At 45.5% G+C, this 25,658-nt stretch overlaps 1 protein-coding gene across 1 annotated transcript in view; it reads right to left on the bottom strand.

The window, feature by feature from the left end:
- itpkb (inositol-trisphosphate 3-kinase B) overlaps nucleotides 1-25,658 on the bottom strand; it is an 88,656-nt gene that overhangs the window by 35,031 nt on the left and 27,967 nt on the right. The gene's annotated exons all lie outside the window — the stretch shown is intronic.

Consider the following 25,658-nt stretch of genomic DNA (forward strand, 5'->3'; position numbering starts at 1 on the left):
GGTGAAAAATGTTGGCTGTGTACCAGCCAGTCAGATCATGCCATTCATCTTGTATGGTCTGAATATGAGGTTAGTTGGCTGGTGTGCAGGTGAGGGGTAGCATTGATGGGGATGTAGGGAGAACAGGTCACAGGGGTTGAGCTTTCTCAGTGAAATCAATGGGCTGAACAGTTGCCTTCTGTGTTGTAAGGAAATGCAACTTCCCTTCACGTATGACCTGGCAGAGTCAAGAAATACTGGAGGCTGAGGGTAAGCATTTAAAAGGCTCCAGAGAAAAGAAATGGGCAGCAATGGGGAGAACTAAAGGGTTAATGCTTCCTGTCGATGCTGAACCATTGTTAAGGGAGGTCTATAATCAGCAGAGGCTCACATACCACAGAAGGCAAGGCGGTGGAAAAAGTGACGTCACTGGAACAGGGCCAGGGAGTGGGGTGGCGGCAGGGGGAAGAAGGTGTGTGAGGGGTGGGAGGTGTCCTTTTCTAGCATGGGACTCTCATGTGGTGTGAATCCTGGGACAGCTGGCATGCTGAGGCCCTCTGATCCCCGACCCAGCCCTGCCCCTCCCAACTCTGGGCAGTTCTGGCTTCCACTGCCAGCTGCGCCAGTCTCTCCAGGGGGCTGTGGCTGGAAGCGGAGGTTATTCCGTTACGGAGCTGACGCCAGATCCACTGCTGCTAAAAATAAACGAGGCTCAGAGACTTTTAAAGGAATACAGCAGGAAGAGAAACAGGAATAAAAGCAGAAAGTACTTGTCTGGATGGTAGCTGTGCACTCTGACCTAAATTTGACCCTCACTGACTCCCCCACCCTCAGCCTCAGTGACCTCAATCGTACACCCACTGACTCCCATATGACCATCTCTGACCCCACTGAATCCCTCACTGAACACCCCACCCTGAGCCTCAAAACCCGAATAAACCTCACTAATCACCAGTTCTGACCCTCAGTGATCCCCTTTGTGACTCTCTCTTATCTACATCCCTCATGATTTTATAAGCCTCTGTAAGGTAACCCCACAATCTCCACAGTCCCTGCTTAATTGCCCTCCCTTTAAAATGCAAGCCCCCCAGTCCTGGCTACATCCTGATAAATCTTTTCAGCACCTTCTCCAGTGTATTAACATCTTTTCTATAACCTGGTGACCAGAACTTCATGCAATGCTGTGTGTCTGCTCTGCAGACTGGAAACTGAACCAATGTCCTCCTTCTTGTAAATACAACTCTCTCATTTCTTGGTGAGGACAAGAAAATCTGCAGAGGCTGGAAATCCAAGTAACGCACACAGAATGCTGGAGGAACTCAGCAGGCCAGGCAGCACCTATGGAGAGGAGTACAGTCGACATTTTGGGCCAAGATTCCTGATGAAGGTTTCAACCTGAAACGTCAACTGTGCTCTTTTCCATAGATGCTGCCTGGTCTGTTGAGTTCCTTCAGCATTTTGTGTTTGTCACTTCTTGCTGAGCTGTTCTCCAAACTCAGGGGCACCTGCTCTTTGCATCCTCTGTGTGTGATTCCCAGGGTCACCTCTGACCCTCTGCCCCTTGCCCTTACTGACTGCACTTACATACACACACACGCAAACAAACGTTGGACAAATACACACTTGTGCAAGCACAGAGAAACCCTAACAAATACATATAGTATATACAGAGGTGTGTGTGTGTGTGTGTGTGTGCGCACGTGCCAGGCCTGGGATTGTACACAGCAGAGTGAACCAGAGTCAGACAGGGCCACCACTTACTTCAGGCAGTGCAAGAGGAAGGAACAGGTTCTGGTGATCTCCACTGAAAATGGAACTTCCGGGAGATTTAATCCTGCCAAATAGGCCACAGGAAAGCAGCTTGTTAAAGGTCAGGCAAGACTGAACAGGTCCCTGGGCCTCGACAACAGATCACAGGCACAGAGAAATCAAACAAACTGCCAACAATATAAGTCAGAAATAAAGGCAGCAAATGCTGGGGACACACAGCAGGTCAGGAAGCGTCTGTGCACAGAGCCACAGAGACAATGTTTCAGAGTGAAAACGCTTGTCAAAAATGGATCAGTGGGAAGACAAGTAACAAAGGGGTTGGAAAAATTCGGGAGGAAAATGGGGTATGTCTAGTGGTGAGACCAGGATTGGTCTCCATAGTTACGTCAGGATGTTATTCATTAGAAGCAAACTGCACAGCAGCCATTCACCTAGGATGATCCGACAGCAGCTCCCAAGCCCACCGCCTTTAGCGCCAGGGACAAGGGGGCAGCAGGTGCCGTTGAACACCGCCACCTACAGGTCCCACACCATCCTGACCTGGAAATATATCAATGGAGCAGGAATTCCAAAGGAACATTACAAATGACTTGCCACCTCATGAATAGTCCAAAGAAGCGTCAAAACTGAGAACATTTCAGCCTTCTCAGAAATAATCTAATGATTACATGCTCTCATTTTCAACTACAGCATAAAAGGAGTCTCTCTGCTCTATCAGATTGGTGACAACTCTATAAGGGACTAACCCTGTCGATCCTGAGAGCCCTGTAGATAGTTATTCAGCACCCTTTTTAAACCTGCCTCATTACTCCTGTTGGCAGTGTCTGCCAGACCCTAACCAGCTGTCTGAGAAAACTTTCCCTCAGACAATTTTAGTTAGAGTTATGGAGACTTATAGTACAACAGCAGGTGCTTTGGAACAACTGGTCCATGCTGAACAAAATCCTGTTTAAGATAGTCCGTTTCCCCATGTTTGACACATATCCCTATAAACATTTCCTATCCAGGTACCTGTCCAAGTACCCTTTTGAATGCTGTTAATGTACCTGCACCAAACACTCCCTCTGGCAGCTCTTTCTATACATATATGACTCACAGTCTGAACAAACGTGTCCCTCAGGTTCCTATTAAATTTTTTCACTCCGCCTTAAACCTTTGCCCTCTAGTTCTTGATTCCCCAACCCTGGAACAATGACTGTGTGCATTCACCCTGTGTATGCCCCTCATCAGCTTATACACGTTTTGGTCAGGGTTTATGAGGTTGAGTCCTGCTTGAGAGGCTTTGGTGGCTTTACAACCTGGTGGTTGACCATAATTCTACCTCGGACTGTACTTCCTTCAACTTGAATGAATGACATTATGATTTTTTTTGTTTATTTTGACCTTTCGGAATAATTTCTGATAATTTAAATTGATGTAATTTAGGCATGTAAAGTACTGCATCAGAGCTGCATAAACATAACTTTCATGGAATTTGTGCCCTGGGTTTGAATGTCCGTGGATATTTGTACCCTGGGTATGAATGTCTGTGGGTATTTGTACCCTGGGTTTGAATGTGTGGGTATTTGTACCCTGGGTTTGAATGTCTGTTAGTATTTGTAGTCCGGGTTTGAATGCTTGTGGGCATTTGTACCCTGGGTTTGAACGTCTGTGGGTATTTGTACCCTGGGTTTGAAATTCCGTGGGCATTTGTACCCTGGGTTTGAATGCTTGTGGGCATTTGTATCCTGAGTTTGAACGTCTGTGGGTATTTGTACCCTGGGTTTGAATGTCTGTGGGTATTTGTACTCTGGGTTTGAATGTCTGTGGGTATTTGTACGTTCGGTATGAATACCTGTGAGCCACATATCCCATGACAATGCTGGCTTCACCCTATCCTTATCAGAGACTTTCCTTTCTCAAACCATCCCTTTCCCACTTTCCTTGAAATTAACTCCCGGTTTTGATGAAGGATCTCTAACCTGAAGCATTGTCTGTGCTCCTCTCTCTCTTTTGCTGCTGCCTGACCTGCTGAATGTTTCCAGAATTTTCCGTTATCACCGACACTTGGCCTGGCCCAGCCACATAGATGCTATGGCCATGAAATCTCATTGACGTCTCTACTCTGAAGAATTTGGAAGGTCAGCATGTCCCTGCGCACCTGTGTCAATTCTTACCGATAACCCATGAGAACATCCTGTCCGGATGCATCATAGCTTGCTATGGGAACTGCGCTGCTTGCGAGTGCAATAAATTGCAGACAGCTCTGACCGTAGCCCAGTCCATCACACAAACAGCCTTCTCGCCGTTGACTCTATCTATACCTCCTGCTGCTTCAGGGAAGCAGCCAACATAATCAAGTACCCCACTCTCCCCCAGTCATTCTTTCTTCTCCCCCTCCTTGTTAGAAGATACAAAAACTTGACAATACACACCACTAGGCTCAAGCACAGCTTTGATCCCCCTTTTATCAGACTTCTGAACACACGGCTCACTGCTAAAGATGAACTGCTGATATTCTGTTCTACCTCTGCACTTTCTTGTCCATCTGCAATGCACTTTCTCTGTAATTGTAACAATATACTCTGCATTCTGCTTCCCTTCTGTACAACCTCGATGTACTGATGTATGAAGTGATCTGTCTGGATAACGTGCAAAAAGCTTTTCACTGTATCACGAACATTTGCCAATAACCAACCCATAACCAACTCCAAACTCTTGCCAGGCAAACAGAGAGCAAGACTCAAGAATGCGCTCAAAGCTTCCACGAAGAAAGGCAACATCCCCTGTGGATCTTTGGACCATGGTAACTCGGAGCGGAGGAAGGGCATTGGGATAGTAATGAGGTGACATTGGCCCATGAATTGTGCTCGGTGTCTATGATGGAAGGCATGCACCTCCTCCCAAACTCCTCAACTGCCTGTCCTGTCAGACACTCCCTGTCCCATCTGTGCCCCACATTGAGCTCATTAACAGACACTATGACAGGTACACAGATAGGCAAGTTTTAGACCAAACACAGTCCTATGGGACTAGCTTGGGTGGCCGTCATGGTCAGCAAGTTTCCACACTCTAATTTCTGTGACTCTATTGGCCACCTTGGAAATGGAATGGAATCAAGTTCATAAGATACAGGAGCAGAATTAGGCCATTCAGCCCATCGAGTCTACTCCACCATTCCATCATGACTGAACCACATCCCACTCAACCCATACACCTGTCTTCTCGCCATATCCTTTGATGCCCTGATCAACCAGAAAACGGTCAACTTCCACCTTAAATATACCCACGGACTTGGTCTCCACCACAGTCTGTGGCAGAGCATTCCATAGATTTACTACTCTTGGTTCCGAGGCACAGCCCAAGGAGAAGGGAAAGGGATCGAGGAATCTCCCATTCCAAGTCCCGAGTGCGGACCCCTCACAAATGACACCTGCCAAGATAACAGGGGCAGTTCCTTAAATTGAGAGATTTGTGTGTGACCATGAGCTGACGCGTATGAAAAACTGGAGTTTTAAAAATACTTGAGAAGGGACTTCCTCTGGTCTGCAAGTGTAAACAGTGGTCATGTGGTAAGCAGGCAGCGATGAAGTGACACAGTTGGGTGAGCAGGAAGCTCCCTTGCAAAAGTCCGGAAGTGCTGGTGATTACTCTATGTGGCCATATACTCTTTATCTCAAGTCACATGGTACAGCCCCTTCAACCATAGTGAATTCTGCTTCCTTGCGGTGGACAAGCAGAAAGAGACTTCATCCTCTAGGTTCTGGGTCCTGAGGGTTCAGAAGTGTGAGTTACCACAGCTCCCCACCCAGCATCCAGTCTGCCTACTGCTGGTTTCTTGTGTAGCCTTACCTCATGGCTCATACGTCAACCTAAGGTTTAACCTCTCTTCTGGGCCCAGCCTGAGATTTCACTTCAAAGGACAGCATCTTCGATGAGGTGTGGGGTTAATTCATGCAATTGGCCAGAATATCCCAGTTCAATCCTTCAGCTGCTCCTTTTCTGCCACCCTGTCCAATACTTCCATCCCACTCCCCCTCAGCGACGTTCTCCTTGGCAACATGCCAGACAGGGGAAGGTGAAGAGCCTTTCTGTCTGCTGCAGGCTACTGTGTCAGAGTAGTCTTTCTACCGGGTTGTCGGACATCAATTCAACTGTAACTTCAAAGGGAAGACGTGCAGAGCCATGGAAATATCACAGAAGTGTGAAGCTATTTGTGGTGTCTATAAAAGAGCTGGCACACATATAATAAGTTGAATGGGCTCCTTCTGTGCTCTACTGGGGGTGGGGGCACGCGCGGGGTAGAACCAGCAAATGGTCATTCCAGTGGAACAGCTAATCAACTCACTGACTGTCAGGGACTTGGGTTCAATCCTGACCGTGTTTGCTGTCTGTGTGGAGGTTGCAGTTCCCTTTCTGACTGTGTGGGTTCCCTCCCACACCTCACTGACGTGCAGGTTTGTGGGTTAATTAGTTATTAGTTGCTGTGTGTGTGTGTGTGTGTGTGTGTGTGTGTGTGTGTGTGTGTGATGGAGAGAATCGGGGGGTGGGGGAGAGAATAAAATGGGATCTGTCTAAATCTTGGATCCATGGCCCCCTCAGTTAATGGTGAGGGTCCATGGCATAGAATGATTGTGAACCTCAGCTCTAAATGTTGACTGGCATGGACTCGTAGGTTTGAAGGGCCTGATTTCTCTCTCCATGTCATTGTCATATAGCACAGAAACAGGCCATTCAACACACTATGTTGATGCCAGCCATCCAGTACCCTTCTGAACTAATCTGATTTTACTGTATTTGGTCTTTGGCTTTCTCTGCCTTGAGGTTCCCTTTCCCTTCAACTATCTTCTGAGAGAAGAATCGGGAACTTAAAAATCCAGACATCAGGACTCAAGAACAGCTTCTTCCCCACTGCTATTAGACTCCGGAACTGATCATCTCAGTTACATCCCCTTCCCAGTTCTCAAAGCCTTAATTCCACCCTCTCTGGGTTACCCCACTATTGTCACTTTACCACTGTCTTTTGCTCTATTTCAGGTTGCACAACAGCCTTTGCACCGTTCTGTTGTTTTGTATTCTGCGGTGTGTTTCTTTTGCATTTATTTTCATCATCTACACTGCTTAGTCTCTGACCTTCAGGCAAGGAAGGAATTTCATTGCACCCTGCTGTATATGGCTATAAACTAATTTGAAAACTCACCTAGATGTAGCATCAAGTAAGAGCATTAAAAATTGAGCAGCTGGTGAAACCTTACTCTCTGCAAGTTGGCTCTCTGACACAAACTACTAGACTAGCGGGTTATTCACTGTGAGAGGGAGAGGATGTCACAGAAACCCTTGTTTACTTAACCTCCGCTAACCACCTTGTAAACCTTCAGTCACTGTGCATTTCTGAAAGGCAGCCACTGCAACAGTGTGGTTACTACACTTAGCTTTTGTTTCCGAGGCAGGAGACAAAGCATTTGACAATTGGGGTTTCTGTACTTTTAGTTTTCACTCAGTCCTCAGCCATGAAGTTTATATTGCCTGTGATTAGGAAAGTAATTTAAAACTATTTTCTTCCCATTTTTCAAATTGACCTGATCGGCACGAATGGAAATAGGGCCTTACAACTGTTAATTATCGTTTAATCTTCTGTACACAGCACAGGGACTGTGTCTCAGCTTAGGCCAGAAAGGATATGCTGAGCCTCCTGATAACAGACAAAAAGAGAGAACATATTTCCCCAGCCCAGCTTCTTGGAGACTTTAAGGCTTCATCAGACAAGTTCCGCTCCTCTGAGGGTAGATTCTTTCAGCCTGGTTCAAGTGCCAAACCTTACCCTGCTCCTCTGAGGGCAGATTATCTCAGCCTGGTTCAAGTGCCAGTCCTTCTGTTAAATGTTCTTTTCACTGCAGTCCACGGATAATAACCTCAGCACAATCCCCAGACTCTTCCATTTTATATCTTTCTAGAAAACCCTCGCCTTCCAACAAAATTCTCAGCCCAGTTGCTTCTCCATCTGGGATCCTACTCCACATCCATCAGTCACTGAGGTTCTAGTACGACTACCGGCTGAAGGAAGCTGTTCCCTCTCTCAGCCCTCCTCTCCCCTCAGACACAGCATAGGAACAGGCCCTTTGGCCCAGCACATCTGTGCTGACCATGATGTCAAATTAAACTGAATCCCTGTATATAATCCATTCCCTGAACATTCAGCCTCTTAAACACCAGTCAGATCTGCCTCCACTACCACCCCTGCTAGACCATTCCGCTCTGTGTAAAACAAATCTCCCCTTTAAACATCTCATCTCTCAACATAAAGCTATACGTACTCTGTAGTATTTGACATTTATACCCTGGGAAAAAGATTCTTGCTGTCTATCTATGCCTTTCATAGATTTATAAACCTGTATCTGCTCTCTCCTCAGCCTCTGACATTCCAGGGGAAACAAGTCAAGTTTGTCCAACTTCTCCCTGTAACTAATACTCTCCAGTCCATTCTGGAGAACCTCTTCTGCACCCGCTCCAAAGCTTCCACATTCTGTAATGGGTGCCCAGAACTGCACACAGAAAAGTACATTGGCATATTTACTGCAGGAATCAGGCGATAAGCCAGGAAATGATGTGAGGGAGAAGGTCGACCATGAGTGTTTTGTTTAACAGAGCTGGCACGAGGGGCCAAATGGCTGACCCCTGTTCCGAGTTCTCATGTTCTTTGCACTATTGATAAATAGTGAGGAAATGGCAGGACTGAGGGTGTAAAACCTGCTCTGGCTCTGGGTCTACCAGCATGTTGCTTGTGGTGTCAGGAGGAGTTGGACAAACTTGGGTTGTTTTCTCTGAGGGGAGACCTGACATAAGTTTATACAATTATGAGAGTCACTGATAGTTGGAATCTTTTTCCCAAGGTGGAATTTTCAAGTACTAGAGGACATGGTGAGAGGGGGAATGTTTAAAGGATATGTGCGGAGCATCATTTTTACACAGAGAGTGGTGGGAGCCTGGAATGTGTTACCGGGGTGATGGTGGAGACAAATATGATGGAGGCATTTGAAGATAAGCATATGAATGGAGGTATATGGATTTTGTGTATGCAGAAAAGTTTAGTTAGGGATTTAATTACCAGTTTAATTAGTTCAGCACGATATCCTGTGTCAAAGCGCCTGTGTTGTACTGTTGAATGTTCTTGTGAAGAATGAAGCCCTTGGAGAAATGAAAATTCTGCTTTCTCTCAGGTGAGAACACCATGGAATCAACTCTTCCAGCCTCTCCTCAACCACCAGTGTCGTTGCCCCAGAATGGGGACTCAGCTGCTTCCTCCACAAGGTCAGAGAGCTGACTGGGAGCAGCCCATGGGAGAGAGCCTGGAAGAAGATCCCTATGTCGCAGATATACCTCCATCAATGGCAACATCTTATTGAATCAGTAGGTGCTTGATTTAACCCCTCACTGCTACCCCCACCAACCCAGCGCAAACTTGTTGGTCTACCACAATTCCCACAATACTGACCGACGGGAAGCACTCCCACCTCCCGCACTCTCCGATCACAGTCAGCCGTATTACTCAGGCACACCTAGGGCTTGCCAGTGGTCTAATATGTTCAAGAGCCAGGCTCACAATCCACTATTAGCTGCAATTCTTGGTTCCCACATCAGAGGATGAATGTGGAGGCATTGGAGAGGGTGCAGCAGATAAATATTAAATTGCTGCCTCGATTAGAGAGTGTGACTTACAAAGAGAGATTGAACAAAATTGATTCTCTGGCGTGTCAGAGGTTGAGGCCAACCTGGTAGAAGTGTGTAAGATTATGATAGGCTTAGGTAAGGTGTTTTAGTGTTTGTGTGTGTGCGTGTGCGTGTGTGATATCTGAGTATTATTATGCATATTGTATGGCGATTATGTGTACGTGTGCTCTATTCCTGTAATATTGTGAGCTGCATCATGTATCAGTGCGTACGTTGTATCTGTGTGTTAGTGTGTGTGCTGTCTCAGTGTGTAGTGTGTGTGTTGTCTCAGAGTGTTAGTGTGTGTTGTCTCAGTGTCTTCGTGTGTGTTGTCTCAGTGTGTTAGTGTGTGTTGTCAAAGTGTGTTAGTGTGTGTTGTCAGTGTGTTCATATGTATGTTGTCCCAGTGTGTTCATATGTATGTTGTCCCAGTGTGTTAGTGTGTGTGTTGTCTCAGTGTGTTAGTGTGTGTTGTCAAAGTGTGTTAGTGTGTGTTGTCAGTGTGTTCATATGTATGTTGTCCCAGTGTGTTAGTGTGTGTGTTGTCTCAGTGTGTAGTGGGTGTTGTCAAAGTGTGTTAGTGTGTGTTGTCCCAGAGTGTTAGTGTGTGTGTTAGTGTGTGTTGTCACAATGTTTTAGTGTGTGTGTTGTCACAGGGTGTTAGTGTGTGTGTTGTCCCAGAATGCTAGTGTGTGTGTTGTCTCAGAGTGTTAGTGTGTTGTCTCAGTGTGTTAGTGTGTGTGTTGTCTCAGTGTGTTAGTGTGTGTTGTCTCAGTGTGTTAGTGTGTGTTGTCACAGTGTGTTGTCTCAGTGTGTTAGTGTGTTGTCTCAGTGTGTTAGTGTGTGTTGTCTCAGTGTGTTGATGTGTGTTGTCAGTGTGTTAGTGTGTGCTGTCTCAGAGTGTTAGTGTGTGTTGTCACAGTGTGTTGTCTCAGTGTGTTAGTGTGTGTTGTCTCAGTGTGTTGATGTGTGTTGTCAGTGTGTTAGTGTGTGCTGTCTCAGAGTGTTAGTGTGTGTTGTCACAGTGTGTTAGTGTGTGTTTTCAAAGTGTGTTGATGTGTGTTGTCACAGTGTGTTAGTGTGTTGTCTCAGTGCGTTAGTGTGTGTTGTCTCACTGTGTTAGTGTGTGTTGTCCCAGAGTTTTAGTGTGTGTGTTGTCTCAGTGTGTTAGTGTGTGGTGTCAGTGTGATGGTGTGTGTTGTCCCAGAGTGTTAGCGTGTGTTGTCTCAGTGCGTTAGTGTGTGTTGTCTCACTGTGTTAGTGTGTGTTGTCCCAGAGTTTTAGTGTGTGTTGTCTCAGTGTGTTAGTGTGTGGTGTCAGTGTGATGGTGTGTGTTGTCTCAGTGTGTTGGTGTGTGTTGTCTCAGTTTTAGTGTGTGTTGTGTGTGTGTGTTATCTGAGGGTGTTAGTGTGTGCTGTATTAGTGTATCACACTGGTTGTTGAGTCAGTGCATTAGTGTGTGCTGTGTACAGTATAAGTGTGTTTGTGTGTTGTGTTAGTGTGTGTGCACTCTGCAATTGTGGCATTCTACTTATGGGAAACAGTGGTAACAGGTGCCATGTCTGGTCTGTAAGTGTGATATGAGATGCAGTTTCCATTACCCTCTCATTCGGGGAGAGACTTTCCATCAGTCGGTTTGTCCATTTCCTGCCAGAGTATGATCTCAGCTGTGGCCACAAAGCAACCTATTAAATTCAGCCTTGGCCCTACATCTGACCAGCCCTGAGTCCCTGCCCAATTAGCTGTCAGAGGTCAGAGGTCACAGGTCACAAACTCAAAGATGAGAGGCTCCTCAGCTCCTCGAGCCCATGCTAGCTCTGCAAATAGTACACCCCTCTTGCTCTCGACCCACAGCTGTTGATCCAATTGTCCACTAATCTTCTTGCAGGTTGTCTGCTCCAGACCAGAGCTCAGCAAACACTCTGATAAAATCCCTCCCTTCCTTTGTTTCAGATTGATACAAATCTGAGTCTCGTGGTTATTAATATTTCTGATGGTAAACCTCCACCGTTACTCACTCTGCCTCATTTTCAAAGATTCTGTCAAACTCGGTGAATGGGGAATCCTCTGCCCCCGTCACTTCCCTCCCACCCTGCATCTTGAGGAGGGATACAGTTTCCTAGATATCCTGGTATCCATCCCTCACAAAGTCAGCCCTTCCCAGTTGCTCCTGACCAGGAACACAAGTTTCAAAGAATGAACTGCCAGAGGTATTGGGTTCCAGAGCCACTGAGCCCTGCTGTCGAGGCAGGTGTGTCCACCTACTGCCAATGGAAAATGTCAAGACCTCAAGAATGGAGGCCGGAAATCTGGAGTGAGGGTTACCACTGAACATTGAGCAGCAGTTCAAGGGAGGTTACTTCAAGTGCTTTCAAATTCAGTGAAAAAAAAATAATGTGTGTAACCAAGGGAAATGAGGTTCTGACAAAACACTAGAGACAGCGACTTTTATCACTGCTTTTAACTACCCCAGCAGAACAATTACTCAACCAGCTTGGCAATCAACGTGACTGTCCAGATCAGGGGGCCACATGCTGCCTGGGAAATGAGAGACAAATGGGATGGAAACGTGGGAGACAGAGGCTGGAAAAGGCTATTCAGCTCAGCAGGTCTACTGCAATACTGATGCCCTATATTGATACCATGTTCCACTCTCTCTCCATATTCTTTGCTGCCTTTTGTGTTCAAAAAACTTGATTTACCTTTTTCTTAAATATGGAATTGTACAGCACATAAATAGGGTCTTCGGCCAACAAATCAACACCAGTCATTAACACTTACTTACTCTAATGTCATTTTATTCGAGCCATGAAGTCATACAGAATGGAAAAATGTTCCTTAGCCCAACCTGTTGATGCCGACCAAGATGCCCACTCATCTAATCTTACTTGCCCATGATTGGTCCATATCCCTATGAACCTTCCCTATCCTGTACCTGTCCAAATATCTTGTAATTTGCCGTTATTATACCTGCCTCAACCCACATTCTGCACACGTTCCCATCCACTCCTCTCACCTTCATAATTTACAGTGGCCTATTAATTTACAGACTCCCATGTCTTTGAGGTGTGGGAGGAGAGCAGCCAGGGGAAATCCTCGTGGTCACAGGGAGAATGTGTAAACTCTACATAGACAGCACCTGAGGTCAGGATCAAAGTCAGGTCATTGGAACTGTACCTGTACCATCCTGAACATACTCAGTTCCCTGGTCTAAACACATTCTGTGGTGAGTTACTTAGTTAGCTACTGCCTGATACGCTGCTGGTACTTAGGGAAGCAATCTGTGGTAGAACATTCCAAATATTCTGCTGTCCAAACCTTTGGTTGAGTCACATTGGAAAACTGTGTGCAGATCTGCACCCACCGCATCCCCCCCACCCCATTACAGGAAGGATATGGAGGTCTTTGAGAAGAGGTTCACCAGGATGTTGCCTGGATTAGAGAGTATTAGCTGCAAGAAGAGGTTGGACGAATTTCAGTTGTTTTCTCTGAAGTACTTAAGGCTGAGATGAGACCCAATAGAAGTTTATAAAGTTACGAGAGGCACAGAGAGGGTACACGGTGAGAATTTTTCTCTCAGCGGAGAAACGTCAAATGCTGGAAGGCACAAATTTAAGGTGGGACTTGGAAGAGTGGAGTAGGTTCGGCATACAGGGTATGGTGGGTGTCTGGAATGCATTGCCAGGGGAGCTGCACAGACAGGCACCTCCCAGTCTCCACCCAGCTAACAGGAGTGACCTGCCACTCATTTCCAACGCATCACCTGCAGCCTATTTGAACCCAACTCATCCACAGTCCTTATTCACTCATTCGAACCAGCTGGCCTCAACCAGTTACTTCTAGCCTTCAGCTACCTTGTTGCTTTAAGCACCTGTTCTCTCTTATTTTGTGGCCCCTTGTGGCTTGTTATTTTGCAGTTTATAATTAAAGTTATCACTCACCGCTAAATTGTCTCTGCTACTCTACATTTGGATCAAGCCTCCTCTACATTTCCTGACAATATGATAGAATCAGAATCAGGTCTATTATCACTGACATACAGTCTGTTGTGAAATTTGTGCTCTGTTGGCAGCATTACAGTGCAAAACACCCAAAATTACTAAATTGCAATAAAGACATGCAAAAGAGAAATAGCGAGAAAGTGTTCATGGGTGCATGGATCATTCAGAAATCAGATGGCTTTGGGGGAGAAGCTGTTCCTAAAACGATGAGTTTAAGTGTGGATTGCAACACTTGAGAGACATTCAGACAGACACATGAGCAGGCAGAGAATGGAAGGGTATGGGTTACATGAGCAGGCAGATGTGCAGTTGGCATCATAGTTGGCACAGTACAGGAATAAGCTGAAGGGCTGTTCTATGTTCTGTATTTATCAACCTCTGAGCCAAGGAATTTCACTACACCTCAGTGCTTAACGTCACAATATGTTAGTTCCAGACACTCCAGCCAGAAGAAACATCCTCCTCACATCCCATCTGTATAAACACTGTCAATATTTTGTAACTTTCAATTCGATCTCCTCTCATTTGTCTAAACTCTAGTGAGTACAAACTTAGCCAACCTAACAGAGCAGTCCTATATCCCAGACATCAGGATTACAGAAACACAAATCAACGTGAAGTAAACACACAGATCCAAGTCATAAAAAAGACAAAACAAGAGCTCTTATTTCCCTTTTGAGTGACTTTAAATTGTCAAAGAACAGCTGCAAAGCATGAGCGATTTCAGCTCTGGAGATACTTCACTTTTGGGATTACTGCGATGGCAGATTTTGGTTCTGGGGTTACTGAGGATGGGGTTTCAGTTCTGGATATGTGTGATTTAAGTTCTGGTGTTACTGAGGGGCTGAGTAGATTGGGAGAAGATTGAGAGAAATGGAAGTCGAAAATTGTGGCCAAATATTAGGAAGGCAATAGAAGGAAGCTATCTTCAGAGAGCAGCTCTGATCTGGATCTCTCCACCAGTCCGGACCATCAATGGGGCATTATATGGGCAGTTAAGAGAAAACAGAAATAGAAGCTTGCCATTTGGCTGCTCAGGCCTGCCGCCCCACCATTCTTATGACCTTGGTTAATATACGCCAGGCCTCAACTCCTCTTTATAGTGGATCCCTCAACTTCCTGATCTTTCAAAAAGTTATTTTCTTCCTTTTTATAAATCACCAGTGATTTAATCTCTATGCTAGAAAGTCCTGCAGAATCACTACCCAGAGAATAGTTTGTAGAGCAGTAGGGTGAAAGCAGGGGAATTGTACTAAGATGAAGCAGGTAATGCTGGAAACACTCAGTGGGTCAGATAGCATTTGTGGAGAGAGAAACAGTTGTTTTTCCTCCTTTCCCAGTTCTAGGGAAAGGTCTTTGACCTGAAATACTAACTCTGTTTCTCTACGCACAATGGGCCAAGTGTCTTATGGTCTAAATCAAAATGTCTGACATTCTTTCCTGCAAACAGCAGATCCAGGTTCAAAGTAAATTTATTATCAAAGTACATATACGTCACCATGTAGTACCCAAAGGTCAATTTTCTTGCAGGCATTCACAGTAAATACAAAAAAAACCACAATGGAATCCATGAAAAAACATACACACAACAGAGATAGACAAACAGCCAGTGTGGAAAAGACAACAAACTCTGCAAATACAAAATTAAAATAAAATAAATACATAAACAATAAATAGAGAACACAAGATGCTGAGTCCATAGGTTGTGGAATCAATTCAGTGTTGGGATGAGTTAAGTGATCCCTTCTGGTTCAAGGGCCTGATGACTGAGGGATAATAACTATCCCTGAACCTGGTAGTGTGGGACTCGAGGCTCCTGTACCCTCTTCTGATGGCAGCAGTGAGAAGAGAGCATGGCCTGGATGGTGGGTGTCCTTGATGATGGATGCTGCTTTCCTGTGACAGTGCTCCTGGTAAATATGCTCAATGTTGAGGAGAGCTTTTCCTGTGATGGATGGGACAGTATCCAATTCTTTTTGTATGTTTTTTCTTTCCATTCAAGGACATTGGTGTTTCCAAACCAGACCGTGATGCAACCAGTCAGTGTACTCTCCACTGTGCAGCTATCAAAGTTTGTCAAAGTTTTAGATGACATGCCAAATGCACAAACTTCTAAAAAAGTAGAGGTGGTGTTGCTGTTCTTTGTCATGGCAGCAAAATGCTGGACCCAAGACAGATCCTCTGATCACCTCAACAGGTCTACGGCTATCCATGGCTCTTCACACAGCCTTAGATCACGTGGACAATACAAATACCTATGTCAGGCTGCTGTTCATCGACTATAACTCAGCATTTATCACCATCATTCCTCCAGTCCTGATCGATAAGCTACAGAGCCTGGGTGGCTGTACCTCCCTCTGCAATTGGATACTCGACTTCCTAACTGGAAGGTCACAATCTGTGCAGATTGGTAATACAGTAATATCTCTTCCTCACTGACAATCAACAATGGTGCACCTCAGGGATGTGTGCTTAGCCAACTGCTCTACTCTCTCTATACCCATGACTCTGTGGCTAGGTATAGCTTAAATATCATCTATAAATTTGCTGTTGATACAACATTGTTGTCAGAATTTCAGATGGAGACGAGAGGGCGTACAGGAGCGAGTTGAGTGGAGTCACAACTACAACCTAGCACTCAACGTCCAAATGACCAAAGAGCTGATTGTGGACTTCAGAAAGGGTAGGATGAGGGAACATGACCAATCCTCATAGAGAGGTCAGAAGTGGAGAGAGTGAGCAATTTCAAGTTCCTGGGTGTCAAGAACTCTGAAGATCTAACCTGGATGCAACATTTCAATGCAGCTAAATTTCATTAGGAGTTTGAGGAGATTTGGTTTGTCACCTAAAACACTCGAAAACTCCTGCAGATGTACTGTGGAGAGCATTCTGACAGGCTGCATCACTGTCTGGTATGGGGTGCTCTGCACAGGTTAGAAAGAAGTTACAGAAAGTTGTAGAATTAGTCAGCTCTGTCTTGGGTGCTAGCATCTGTAGTGTCCAAGACATCTTCAGGGAGTGGTGTCTCAGTAAAGGCAGTGTCTATTATTAAGGACCCCCATCACCCAGGACATGCCCTCTTCTCATTGTTACTGTCAGGAGGGAGGTACAGAAGCCTGAAGGCACACACTCAGTGATTCAGGAACAGCTTCTTCCCCTCTGCCATCCAATTCCTAAATGGACATTGAAACCGTGGACACTACCTCACTTTTATTATTTCAGTTTTTGCACTATTTAATATACACTCATTTAAAATGAATAAGCTCTTCTCGGGCTCCTGTCGGGTACAGGTATTGATTTTATCCGATGTTTCGATGACAGACTCTGCCACCTTCATCAGGGATGATGGCTGGACATGTCTAGTCTGGTAGTATTTATACTTCCGTCAGGGTGTATATACTTACTGTAATTGATTTATTTTTTCTCTTTTCTATATTATGTATTGCATTGTACTGCTGCTGCTGAGATAACAAATTTCACGACATGTGCCAGTGATGCTAAACCTGATTCTGATTCTGAAATGATAACCCCAAGGAATTTAAAGTTGCTGACTCTCTCCACTTCTGATCGCCCGATGAGGACTGGTGCATTGACCTCCTGTAGTCAATTATCAACTTCTTTGGTTTTGTTGACACTGAGTGAGATGTTATTCTTGTGGCATCATCAAGACAGATTTTCAATTTCCCTGCTATGTACTGATTTGTCACCACCTTTGATTCAACCCACAGCAATGGTGTTGTCAGCAAACATAAATATGGCATTGGAGCTGAACTTAGCTACACAGTTGTAAGTGTAAAGTGGAGTTGAGATGTTTCAGCACCAACCTCTCAAAACATTTCATCACAGTAGATGGAAGTGCTACTGGATGGTAGTCATTGAGGCAGGTTACCCTGGGCACTGGTATAATTGAAGCCTGCTTGAAGCAGATGGGTGCCTCATACTGCTGAAGCGAGAGGGTTAAAGATCTCAGTGATCAGTTGATCAGCACAGGTCTTTAGTACTCAGCCAGGTACCTTGTGTGGGTCAAATATTTTCCTGTGGGTTTACCTTCCCTTAGGAGACTCTCATGTCAGCCTCAGAGACTGAAATCACAGGGTCATTGGGGGTGGTGGGAGTTCATGAAGGTGCTACATGTTTGGTCAGTTTCCTTGCTCTCTCCACTTTAAGTAATTGTTCTTTCTTATCAGTCTTAAGTGTTTTTGATGCCTTTCATTACAAAACTGTGGAAGTAGTTACCAGATTGAGTGATTTTTGAGTGTTTTCCAAATTATGGACAAAATCAACTTGAGGCTATCTGTCAACGAGAACCCATTCATTCCCCCAGGATGGCCTTCACTCAGTGCCGAGTGTCCACAGCCCCTAAGGTAGAGGATTGCAAAACGTGGATCGACACTTGGTAAGCAAGCTGGCGAGAGGTTACACAGATAGGCAGATGCTGAGCTTACTGTTAGAGCAGCTTCCATCTTACTGAATGGTGCAGCAGGTTCAAGTGGCCAAGTAATTTCATCCAGGTCCTGGTTTCCATGTTCATATAAAAGATCCCTCACCCTAGTTGGAATGGAGCAGGAGAGTTCCCAGTATCCTGGCTAGTCTATGTTGATGGATCGATGGTGGAAGGGATCAGCAACTCCAGATTCCTGGATGTTAAAGTAATGGATACCCAGCACATAGATGCATTCACAAGGAAGATATGCCAATATCTGTGCTTTGTTAGAAGGTGAAGGAGGTTTGGCAAGTCACCCAGCACTCTAACAGATATACAAATGCTGCTGCAGGTCAGTTTTCATTGCAGCTGTGCACCATGTTCTTTTGCATACGACAGCCAATTTGACTTTGACTTTGAAAATATCCTGTCTGCATCATGGTCTGGTACGGCAATTCAAATACACAGGAATAGAAGCAGCTGCAGTGAGCTGCGGACTCAGCCCAACACATCAGGGACAGATCCCTCCCTAACATCAGTAGTAATTAAAGCTCAAAGTAAATTTATCATCGAAATACATATATGTCACCATTTACAACGGAGATTCATCTTCTTGTGGGCATACTCGATAAATCTATAATAGAATAATAACCATAATAGAATGAATGAAAGACCGCACCAACTGGGCGTTCAACAGGAGGTGCTGCTTCAAGAAGGCAACCTCTATAGTCAAAGATCCCCATTATCTGAGCCATGCCATCTTCCTGCAGCTACCATCCGGAAGGAGGTACAGAAGCCTGAGACCCACATCACTTGGTTCAAAAACACTGCTTCACTTCAACCATTCAGTTCTTGCATAATTACCGCTTCCCTATGGTAACATTATGACCATTTTGTGATCTAATGGACTTGGTTTTATGTTGTTCTGATTGTGTTCTCTCTTATATAATTTTGTCAAACTAACATTTAATTTTGTATCTTGAGGAACACTCACAACACGCTGGAGGAACTCAGCAGATCGGGCAGCATCCGTGGAAAAGATCGGTCGATGTTTAGGGCCGGAACCCTTCGTCAGTCTGAAGGGTTCCGGCCCTAAACGTTGACCGATCTTTTCCACGGATGCTGCCCGACCTGCTGAGTTCCTCCAGCATGTTGTGAGTGTTCCTTTGACAACAGCATCTGCAGATTATTTTGTGTTTATAATTTGTACTTTTCTTTTGAATGTTGTGTCCCTGATGCTATGTGCCTGTGATGTTGCTGCAAGTAAGTTTTTCATCGCACCTGTACATACGTGTACTTGTGTGTATGACAATGAATTCAACTTTGACAACATTTATATTTTGATCAATATTACTCGAATGATTCCTCCAGTTTTTCTCTGCTCCACATCACGTTTTGTACTTAAAATCCTTTTGGACAGACACCAGGGAAGAAGCGGCATTCTCTTGTGTTCACAGCTGAGCATAAGTCACAGCTGTATTTACTCATTCAAATTAATGTTAAATTTCTCAGCCGAATTAGTAATACAGTCATGGATGTTTGGCTGGCACTGGAGGAAATCACTTCGCATTTTACCCATTTACAAATGTTCTGAGTGTTCTCCGGATGTATAAACACAATGTGTAATTAGTGTTCTGTGCCCTGGAGTATCCCAGTGGTGTCTGGCTGGGAGTAGGGCCTGTCCCTTTAAGGGTCAAACCTCCCTCTGTGAATTGAGAGCGTGGTGCAAATTCTTGCAGGGAACTGGGGTGGTGGAAAGTGTCATCAGACCTTAGCTCTACTTTCCACTTCCTATGCCCCTGCCATTTCTCCTAACCTCTCTGACGACCTGGAGCTGGGTGGAAATGAAGACAAAAGGCCCTGTTTCCCATTGCACCTATTGCAGAGGGCAGAGCCGAGAGGGGAACATTGGTAAATTGGTTTATTTCTTGTCACATGTACCAAGGTGCAGTAAGAAACTTCTTTTGTGTGCTATCCTTAGAGATCATTTCATCACATCAGTGCATCGAGATATTACAAGAGGCAAAAAGTAACTTCATGCAGAATAAAGTATTACAGTTACAGAGAAAGTGCAGCGAAGGTAAGGCCTTAGTGAAGCACATTGTGAGGTTAAGAGTTAATCTTGGTCCATTCAATAGTCTTTTATCAATGGCTATATGAAGTGGAACACCCCGACCCCTGGCCCCTGACTGACCCTGTGAGCTTGCTAGCATTGGTAACCTGTGTTGGCCTGATAACAGGGGCATATTCCCTACTGTCTTGCTTCTGTCTTCCCCGAACGAGAAAAGGGTCGCCCCAACTTGGAGCAAAGGTAGGACTGGCCGTCAATGTCCTGGGGTGGCTTGGTTCCAGTGGTGGGGCAGCCAGTCCCAAAGGATCATGTAGCCCTGGCACAGGGTCCAGCCTTGGTCATGTGATCACAGTCACATGACCCAGTCTCAGGTCGTGCAGCCAAGATTATGTGACCCAGGTCTAGGCCATTAGCCTTCATCACATAACCCAGGCCTAGCCCATGATCACGCATTCCAGCCCAAGTTATCTCTCGTGGCCAGAGCTCAGGTCTTGGTCACATAACCCAACTCCAGATCCAGTACCTAGAATTAGTTATAAACCCCAGGCCTTTGCACAAGCAGGCTGAGCCAGGCCCACCCTGCTCACCTGACAGAGCTCCAGTAAGCAGGATTCTGGGGGTGGAGGGAGAGATTGCCGTTCTGCCAATGCCACTCTCCAGAGGCGTCTCAAATCATGTCAGTGACAGGCTAGGTCCCCTGACAGCCTGTTCCTCCATCACAGCCGGGTCTGAGGTGCTTGGGTGACATTGAGGTGTCTTGAGGGGACTGTGGTTAGAAGTGCAGACACAGGATCATGAACCCTCACCCTAAACCCTTCCCAGTCTGATATCTGACGAAGAGTTACAGAGAGTTAATGAGTTGGGAAATTGACTGAAGTCCTGTGTTAGATCAATAACTGCAACACAAGAATAGCTTTGAGCTCCAAGAATAGAACGTTTCAACCTGTGATTGAAGAGGGTTTTAACAGTCTTCTGGCTGAGCTTTGTGTCAGGAATAACACCATCAGCTGTGTGTCTGGGATGTCTCTGCATGGAACTCCCTTACATTCCAGCTTGTGACAGTAATCCAACACTGGCTCTTCCCACAATCCACATTGCTGGCAGAGCTATTGTCTCACAGCGCCAGTGGCCTGGGTTCAATACTGTCTGTGTGGACTTTGCATCTTCTCCCTGTGGCCACAGTGGCTTACCCCAGGTGCTCCTCTACCCTCCCACATCAATCAGAATCCGATTTTATCTCCCACTTACATGGCAGCAGCAGCTATACCATGCAAAGATATAAAAGTACTATTAATTACCAAAATAATTTAAAAGGGCAAAAAAAAAGCCAAGATAGTATTTATGGGTTCATCTCAATATATGTCCGGAGGTTAATTGGCTGCTGTAAGTTTCCCCTGGTATGTGGGTGAGTGGTAAAACCTAGAGCAGGGTGGTGTCCATAGACCCTTTGCCTAATGGGGATTGGTCCATGGCATAAAAAGGGCTGGGAACACCTTATCCTGATGGAGTTAATGGAAGTTTGGGGAGAAGAGGTTTCAGGGGAGATTAGCAAAGGAATAGAATTGGTCTGTTAGCTGGCATAGAACTGATGGACTGAATGCCCTCCTTGTTCGCAACAAAACTTGGATGTATAGAAACCAGCCTTAGTGTAGTGAGATGTGGTCAGGAAAGAGAACTGAGATCAGTAGGGATGAAATACAGCCAGACACGCAATGAGTTAGGAACAGACAGACCAAGGCAAGGAACATTTGAGTTTTCATCCCTTCGTTTAGATTGAGTTTGCATCCTGATTAAGTCATCAAAGAAAAGAAGAATGTGAAAAATTCTTGTTCACAGATCTCCCTACTATGTTCTTGCTGTCCATGTCAGGACCAATAGAGGCAGATCTATTGGCAACAAAATGGAACTAGGGCACATTTCCAGCATGCTCAAGATCCATGCATTACCCTTCAGAAGCCTCCTTGCTGAGCTCCATAGGAATTTAGTGTGATGGCAGGGAAGAGAAGAGGTAGGATGGGTGATGAAGGTACTGGAGGTGGAAGACAGATAGAGTTGCATTGTTGGGGAGGAAGAGCAGGTGAAAAGAAGGAAGGTGGAGAGAAAGGGACTGAAAGGGTGGAGAGGCAGGGGAGGTAGATGGAGAAAAAGAAACAGGAGAGGAAGTAGGAGGAGAGAAGAGTAGGATATGGAGGGATGAATGGGGAGGAGAGGAGTAGAGAGGGTAGTTATGGGCAGATGGGGATATGCAAGGTAGGAAAGGGGGCAGATGGAGGAGGAGGGAAATGGTGAGAATGAAAAGGAAAAAAGATGGGCAGATTAGAGAGGAAAAAGCAGTGGTGTGGAGGAAAGGGAGATGATGGAAGGGGGGAGATGTGTGTGGGGAGGGGAGAGGAAAGTGATAGAGGAGGAGAAAAGGAGGAGAGGAGCAGGTGATAGAGACCAGGGTAGAGAAGGAGGGAGAAATGGGAAGGGAAGGGAAGGGAGGACAAACGATGAGGAAAAAATGAGAGGAGAGGAGAAAGGGAAGGGAGGGAGGAGTGGTGGGGTTTGGGAAAGGAGAGGAGGAAGCATAGATGGGGAAAGGGGGAGAAAAGAACATGGGTAGATAGAAAGATTTAGAGATGGAGTGAGGGGATGAGGAGGAGATGGGGAGAGAAGGGAGATGAAGAGAGAAGGAAAGGGAGATGGAGAAAGGAGGAAGGGGAGAAGGGGAAAGGAAGAGGTGGAGATGGGAAGAGAGGGTGAGATGGGGAAAGAAGGAAAACCAGATGAGGAAGGAGGAAGAGGTATTAAGATCAACCATTATGAAATGCTTTGAGCATCTGGTCATGAAGCACATTGAAGCCTTACCTCCTACTATATTGGACCCTTTCCAGTTCACTTATCGTTTAAATCCATCCACTGATGATGCAATAGCCTCTGCCCTCCACTCTGTCCTGTCTCACATGGAAAATGGGGTCTCATATGCCAGAATGCTATGTGTATACTTCAGTTCAGTGTTTAACATCATCATACCCCAGAAACTGGTGGAGAAACTGTCCTTGCTGGACCTCAACACCTCCTTCTGCAACTGGGTCCTGGACTTCTAAACAGTGAGGCCACAGTCAGTCTGTGTGGGCAGCCATGTCTCTAATCCCATTATGCTGAGCACAGGCTCCCCAGGGCTGTGCGTTCAGCCCACTGCTGAAGCACGACTGTGTCGCAGGATCCAGCTCAAACCATGTCACCAAGCTTGTGGATGACACAACTGTGGTTGGCCTCATCAGCAACAATGATAAGTTGGAGTACAGAGGAAGTGCAGTGCCTGGTGAACTGGTGTGAGAAGAGCAACCCAAGCCTGAATGTGGAGAAGACAAAGGAAATCATTGTGGATCTCAGGAAGGTGCAGGTGAACCATCCCCCTCTGCACATACATGGCTCCTCCATAGAGAGGGAGTTAAGTGCACCAAGTTCCTGGGAGTTCACATCACGGATGACCTCACCTGGTCCTGCAATATCACCTCCCTGAACAAGAAGGCACGGCAACGCTTCCATTTCCTAAGGAGATTGAGGCAAGCAAGGTTCTCCTCCCCTCCCTCACCCCATCTTAATTGTGTTTTACAGGAGCACCACTGAGAGCATACTGACAAGTTGCATCTCCATCTGGTATGGGAGCAGCTGAGCATCTGACCTAAAGTCCCAACAAAGGACTGTGAGGACATCTGAGAGTATCATAGGGTTCTCCCTACCATCCATTGAGGACATTTATCAGGAGCGTTGTGTACGCAGAGCCCTTAGTATTATTAAGGATCCCATCCATCCATCCAGCATCCTCTTTGACTTTCTACCATCAGGCAGGAGACTCCAGTGCTCAAAGACAAGAATGGTCAGATAGAGAAACAACTTCTTGTCTCAGGCCACTAAGCTTCCGAACTCCCTGTTGCATCACTTTCAAAGTGTCACTGGTTAATCTGTTCCATACCTTACAATATTTAATTTATGCACTTTAGTTTGTATATTTACATGTAATCCATCTGTAGATTTCACCCTTACTTTCATAAGGTATTATGTGTTATGTATACTACAGTGCTTTACACCCTGATTTGGAGAAATATTTCGTTTGACGGTATACATGCATATAGATAAATGATAATAAACTTGACTCGACTTGAGATGGGGAGAGTGAGATGGAGGAGAGCCAAAGAGAAACAAGAGCAAATTAGGGGATTGGAATTCACAGAAAAACTCAGCATATCGGGCAACATCTATGGAGGGGAATAAACAGACTGAAAAGGAAGGAGGCAGGAGCCGGAATAAAAAGGTATCATCCCCCTCTGGTTCCTCTCATCATTCCCTTTCTTTCATGGTCCATTGCCTCTTCTATTAGATTCCTTCTTCTTCAACTCTTTACCTTTTCCACATAATGCCTCCCAGCTTCTGTTTTCAACCTGCCTCCCACACCCACACACCTTCCCCCTCACCTGATCTCACCTATCACCTGTCAGCTTGTACCCTTTCCCCATCTCCAGCATTTTGTGTGATTTCCAGCATTTGCAGAATCTCTTGTGTTTAGGGGATTGGAATTGATGGGAAGGAAGGTCTTCTCTCCTACCCTGGGTACATTTTTCTTTGAGGGAGACCTTGCTGCTCTGTCTTCAAGTGAGTCTTCCTGCTGCTGAGCTTCCTCCTTGTGTAACAAGTCTTTCATTTGATTACTTCCTTCTCACACCTCCCCAGAGGTCGAGATGTTTTCCACCTCTGAAGGCAAACCAAGTTAATTGGGTCACAGGGCTGTGCTATTGAGTACTTTCCAAACTGAACTGTCAGAAAGTCTCACCATTTCTTTCCTGCCAAAACCACATTATTAAAAAGTTGCCTTTTTCAAAAGAAAACAATTCTGTCAGCTGTGGTTGCCTGACAACGCAGCACACGTTGATGGGCCCCGCCTCATTCAGTTATACAGCACAGAAAAAGGTATTCAGCTCAGCTTGTTCATGCTGACCATGGAGTTTAGCCAAGCTAATCTCATTTGCCGATGTTTGACCCATGTCCCTCTAAATATTTTCTAACCTTGGACTTGTCCAAATGTTTTTTGAACATTTTTCTTATACTTTCTTCTACCACTTCCTCTGGCACTTTGTTCCACAAAGGCATTGCCTCTGTGTAAAAGTTCCCACTCAAGTCCTTTTCAAATCTTTTCTCTCTCACTTTAAACCAATGGCTTTTAGTTTTAGATTCCCCTACCCTGAGGAAAAGACTGTCCCTATCTATGCCCTAAGAATTTTATAAACCTCTCTAAGGTCACTCCTCAGATCCCTATCTAGTTTCTCCTCATTACTTAAGCACTCCAGTCGTAGCAACATCGCTGTGAATAATTCCGCACCCTCTCTCATTTACTCATACTGTTACCGATCAGAATTGCATACAATATTCCATCTGCAGTCTCACCAATGTCTTGTACAGCCATAACAATGAGAGCCTCCACTCTCCATCATCATCATGCCTCTCAAACTGGGGGCAGGTTTCTCATCTGTGGTTAGAACTTTGGCTACTTGGATTGAGTTTGGTCTTCACGTGGACACATTTAACAGTAATGAGTCCGAGGCTCAACATTCCTTCCGGGGCCTCTGGTTTGGGATGATGGGAAGCGAGAAGAGGACTGTATTCTTGGTATTCTCTCCCTGGGAGAGATCTTGGTGCAGTTCGATGATTGGGGAGAGCAGTAAGAGTGTGTGCAGAACACGGCACT

This window comes from Mobula birostris, chromosome 2 (genome assembly GCF_030028105.1).
Source record: "Mobula birostris isolate sMobBir1 chromosome 2, sMobBir1.hap1, whole genome shotgun sequence".
NCBI lineage: Eukaryota > Metazoa > Chordata > Chondrichthyes > Myliobatiformes > Myliobatidae > Mobula > Mobula birostris.